Source organism: Triticum urartu, chromosome 5, assembly GCF_003073215.2.
Source record: "Triticum urartu cultivar G1812 chromosome 5, Tu2.1, whole genome shotgun sequence".
Classification (NCBI taxonomy): domain Eukaryota; kingdom Viridiplantae; phylum Streptophyta; class Magnoliopsida; order Poales; family Poaceae; genus Triticum; species Triticum urartu.
The window spans coordinates 123075212-123081215 of NC_053026.1; positions in this window are offsets into that span (position 1 = coordinate 123075212).

Below are 6004 nucleotides of genomic sequence, written 5' to 3' on the forward strand. Positions count from 1 at the left end.
GATCGTGAGTCATTAAGAATAAATGGATCTTCAAGAGGAAGACGACGCTGATAGTAGTGTTACTATCTACAAAGCTCGAATTGTCGCAAAAATGTTTTCGACAAGTTCAAGGTGTTGACCACGATGAGAATTTCTCACTCGTATCGATGCTTAAAAGTCTGTCGAATCATGTTAGCAGTTGCCGCATTTTATGAAATCTGGCAAATGGATATCAAAACTACATTCCTTAATGGATTTATTAAAGAAGAGTTGTATATGATGCAACCAGAAGGTTTTGTCAATCCTAAAGATGCTAACAAAGTGAGCAAGCTCCAGTGATCCATCTATGGACTGGTGCAAGCATCTCGGAGTTGGAATATATACGCTTTGATGAGTTGATCAAAGCATATAATTTTATACAGACTTGTGGTGAAGCCTGTATTTACAAGAAAGTGAGTGGGAGCACTACAACATTTTGATAAATATATGTGAATGACATATTGTTGATCGGAAATAATGTAGAATTTTCTGGAAAGCATAAAGGAGTATTTGAAAGGAGTTTTTTCAAATAAAGACCTCGGTGAAGCTACTTACATATTGAGCATCAAGATCTATAGAGATAGATCAAGACGCTTGATAAGTTTTTTCAATGAGTACATACCTTGACAAGATTTTGAAGTAGTTCAAAATGGAACAGTCAAAGAAAGAGTTCTTACTGTGTTACAAGGTGTGAAATTGAGTAAGACTCAAAGCCGACCACGGCAGAAGATAGAAAGAGAATGAAAGTCATTCCCTATGCCTCAGCCATAGTTTCTATAAAGTATGCCATGCTGTGTACCAGATCTATTGTATACCCTACACTGAGTTTAGCAAGGGAGTACAATAGTGATCTAGGAGTAGATCACTGGACGGCGGTCAAAATTATCCTTAGTGGAATAAGGATATGTTTCTCGATTATGGAGGTGACAAAAGGTTCGTCGTAAAGGGTTACGTCGATGCAAATTTTGACACTGATCCAGATGACTCAAAGTCTCAATCTGGATACATTTTGAAAGTGGGAGCAATTAGCTAGAGTAGCTCCGTGCAGAGCATTGTTGACATAGAAATTTGCAAAATACATACGGATCTGAATGTGGCAGACCCGTAGACTAAACTTCTCTCACAAGCAAAACATGATCACACCTTAGTACTCTTTGGGTGTTAATCACATAGCGAATGTGAACTAGATTATTGACTCTAGTAAACCCTTTGGGTGTTGGTCACATGACGATGTGAACTATGGGTGTTAATCACATGGTGATGTGAACTATTGGTATTAAATCACATGGCGATGTGAACTAGATTATTGACTCTAGTGCAAGTGGGAGACTGAAGGAAATATGCCCTAGAGGCAATAATAAAGTTATTATTTATTTCCTTATATCATGATAAATGTTTATTATTCATGCTAGAATTGTATTAACCGGAAACATAATACATGTGTGAATACATAGACAAACATAGTGTCACTAGTATGCCTCTACTTGACTAGCTCGTTGATCAAAGATGGTTATGTTTCCTAACCATAGACATGAGTTGTCATTTGATTAACGGGATCACATCATTAGGAGAATGATGTGATTGACTTGACCCATTCCGTTAGCTTAGCACTTGATCGTTTAGTATTGTTGCTATTGCTTTCTTCATGACTTATACATGTTCCTATGACTATGAGATTATGCAACTCCCGTTTACCGGAGGAACACTTTGTGTGCTACCAAACGTCACAACGTAACTGGGTGATTATAAAGGTGCTCTACAGGTGTCTCCGAAGGTACTTGTTGGGTTGGCGTATTTCGAGATTAGGATTTGTCACTCCGATTGTCGGAGAGGTATCTCTGGGCCCACTCGGTAATGCACATCACTATAAGCCTTGCAAGCATTGTAACTAATGAGTTAGTTGCGGGATGATGTATTACAGAACGAGTAAAGAGACTTGCCGTAACGAGATTAAACTAGGTATTAAGATACCGACGATCGAATCTCGGGCAAGTAACATACCGATGACAAAGGGAACAACGTATGTTGTTATGCGGTTCGACCGATAAAGATCTTCGTAGAATATGTAGGAGCCAATATGGGCATCCAGGTTCCGCTATTGGTTATTGACCAGAGAAGTGTCTCGGTCATGTCTACATAGTTCTCGAACCCGTAGGGTCCGCACGCTTAACGTTCGTTGACGATATAGTATTTATGAGTTATGTATGTTTGTAACGAATGTTGTTCGGAGTCCCGGATGAGATCACGGACATGACGAGGAGCTCCGGAATGCTTCGGAGGTAAAGATTCATATATTGGATGATATGTTACGCCAAGGGGTCAGACCACATGGCTATAAGTCGGTGCAAAAGGGAGTTTTGCGGAGGCCAGGAGGCAAACGCCGGACACCCTGGCATCTGGCCCTAGGCCAGACGCGAGGCCCATGGCGTTTGGGACCAAACGCCAAGGATTGTGCCGTTTGGTCCTGGAGTCTGAGTGGGACTCTTGCCTTTTGGGCAAAAACTGACTTTGAGGAGGACTTTTGCTCCATGTTTCGACCCCAGGGCTCAACATATAAATAGAGGGGCAGGGCTAGCACCAAAGACACATCAAGAAACACCAAGCCGTGTGCCGGCAACCCCGTCCCCTCTAGTTTATCCTCCATCATAGTTTTCGTAGTGCTTAGGCGAAGCCCTACGGAGATTGTTCTTCACCAACACCGTCACCACGCCGTCGTGCTGCCGAGAACTCATCTACTACTTCGCCCGTCTTGGTGGATCAAGAAGGGCGAGGACGTCATCGAGATGAACGTGTGCTGAACGCGGAGGTGCCGTACGTTCGGTACTTGATCGGACGGATCGTGAAGGTGTACTTGATTGTACTGGAATGCCTGCTCTTGTATAAGGGAGGCTAGGTCTGCTCGCCGGCCGCGTATGCAACGTGCAGGTGTGCAATGGGGGATGGACCGAGACCCCTGCGCCATAGGATTTAGACCGGCGTGTTGACCTCTCTATTGTGCCTAGGTAGGGCTGCGGCATGTAGATCTTCCGAGGGCGGGCATGACCCAGAAAAGTGTGTCCAGACAAAGGGGATCGAGCGTGTTGGGAAATGTGGTGCACCCCTGCAGAGGAAGTTTCTATTCGAATAGCCGGTGTCCCTCGGTAAAAGGATGACCTGGAGTTGTACCTTGACCTTATGACAACTAGAACCGATACTTAATAAACACACCCTTCCAAGTGCCAGATACAACCGGTGATCGCTCTCTCACAGGGCGATGAGGGGAGGATCACCGGGTAGGATTATGCTATGCGATGATACTTGGTTGAACTTACCATCTACTCTCTTCTACATGCTGCAAGATGGAGGCGCCAGAAGTGTAGTCTTCGACAGGACTAGCTATCCCCCTCTTATTTCTGGCATTCTGTAGTTCAGTCCACATATTACTACCCCTTTCATTTGATACCAATGCATATGTAGTGTAGTGTTGGGGATCGTAGCAGAAATTTAAAATTTTCTACGCATCACCAAGATCAATCTATGGAGTAATCTAGCAACGAGGGGAAGGAGAGTGCATCTACATACCCCTGTAGATCGCTAAGCGGAAGCGTTACGCGTTGCAAGAACGCGGATGAAGGAGTCGTACTCGTAGCGATTCAGATCGCGGTTGATTCCGATCTAAGCGCCGAACAACGGCGCCTCCGCGTTCAACACACGTGCAGCCCGGTGATGTCTCCTACGCCTTGATCCAGCAAGGGGAGAAGGATGAGAGGTTGGGGAAGACTCCGTCCAGCAGCAGCACGACGGCGTGGTGGTGGTGGAGGAGCGTGGACTCCAGCAGGGCTTCGCCAAGCACTACAGAGAGACGAGGAGGGAGAGAGGTAGGGCTGCGCCAACAGGGGAAGAACTTCGTGTGTTGGGCTGCCCCTTTGCCTCCAACTATATATAGGGGGAGAGGGAGGGCTGCGCCCCCACCTAGGGTTTCCACCCTAGGGGTGGCGGCAGCCCCAATCCCCATCTGGGGTGGCGGCCAAGTGGGGGGAGAGGGAGGCACCAGCATGGGCCTTAGGGCCCATCTGCCCTTAGGGTTTGCCCCCTCTTCTCTCTAGGTGCATGGGCCTTGGTGGAGGAGCGCCCCAGCCCACCTAGGGGCTGGTCCCTTCTCACACTTGGCCCATGTATGCCTCCGGGGCCCGTGCCCCTCCCGGTGGACCCCCGGACCCCTCCGGTGGTCCCGGTACACTACCGGTGATGCCCGGAACACTTCCGGTGGCCAAAACCATACTTCCTATATATCAATCTTTACCTATGGACCATTCCGGAACTCCTTGTGACGTCCGGGATCTCATCCGGGACTCCCAACAACATTCAGTAACCACGTACATACTTCCCCTATAACCCTAGCGTCATCGAACCTTAAGTGTGTAGACCCTACGGGTTGGGGAATCATGCAGACATGGCCGAGACAACTCTCCGGTCAATAACCAAAAGCGGGATCTGGATACCCATATTGGATCCCACATGCTCCACGATGATCTCATGGGATGAACCACGATGTCAAGGATTCAATCAATCCCGTATACAATTCCCTTTGTCTATCGGTACGATACTTGCCCGAGATTCGATCGTCGGTATCCCGATACCTTGTTCAATCTCATTACCGGCAAGTCTCTTTACTCGTTCCGTAGCACATCATCCCGTGATCAACTCCTTGGTCACATTGTGCACATTATGATAATGTCCTACCGAGTGGGTCCAGAGATACCTCTCCGTTACACGGAGTGACAAATCCCAGTCTCGATTCGTGCCAACCCAACAGACACTTTCGGAGATACCCGTAGTGCACCTTTATAGCCACCCAGTTACATTGTGACGTTTGGCACACCCAAAGCACTCCTACGTCATCCAGGAGTTGCACAATCTCATGGTCTAAGGAAATAATACTTGACATTAGAAAAGCTTTAGCATACGAACTACACGATCTTGTGCTAGGCTTAGGATTGGGTCTTGTCCATCACATCATTCTCCTAATGATGTGATCCCATTATCAACGACATCCAATGTCCATGGTTAGGAAACCGTAACCATCTATTGATCAACGAGCTAGTCAACTAGAGGCTTACTAGGGACATGGTGTTGTCTATGTATCCACACATGTATCTGAGTTTCCTATCAATACAATTCTAGCATGGATAATAAACGATTATACATGAACAAGGAAATATATAATAATAACCAATTTATTATTGCCTCTAGGGCATATTTCCAACAGTCTCCCACTTGCACTAGAGTCAATAATCTAGTTCACATCGCCATGTGATTAACACTCACAGGTCACATCGCCATGTGACCAACATCCAAAGAGTTTACTAGACTCAATAATCTAGTTCACATCACTATGTGATTAACACTCAATGAGTTCTGGGTTTGATCATGTTATGCTTGTGAGAGAGGTTGTAGTCAACGGGTCTACCATATTCAGATCCCTATGTATTTCGCAAAACTTTATGTCATATCGTAGATGCTGCTACCACGTTCCACTTGGAGCTATTCCAAATTGTTGCTCCATTATACGTATCCGGTATCTCTACTCAGAGCTATCCGGATAGGTGTTAAGCTTGCATCGACGTAACTCTTTACGTCGAACTCTTCATCACCTCCATAACCGAGAAACATTTCCTTATTCCTCTAAGGATAATTTTGACCGCTATCTGGTGATCTACTCCTAGATCACCTTTGTACCCTCTTGCCAGACATGTGGCAAGGCACACATCTGGTGCAGTATCATCAGCATGTGTAAGTGCATCTAGTGCCACCCCTAGTTGGTTTTGGAGTATTGACGACAAACCTAGTTGAGGGACTAACGTGTTTGTGAGAATTGCAGGAAAACACAGGTAGAAGTCCCTCATTGATTCGGTTTTATTACCAGAGATGACCCCTAAAAATGTACGAAGACATTGAAGACAATGGTGGTTTATAAAGATATTCATATTGAAGACAATGACATGAG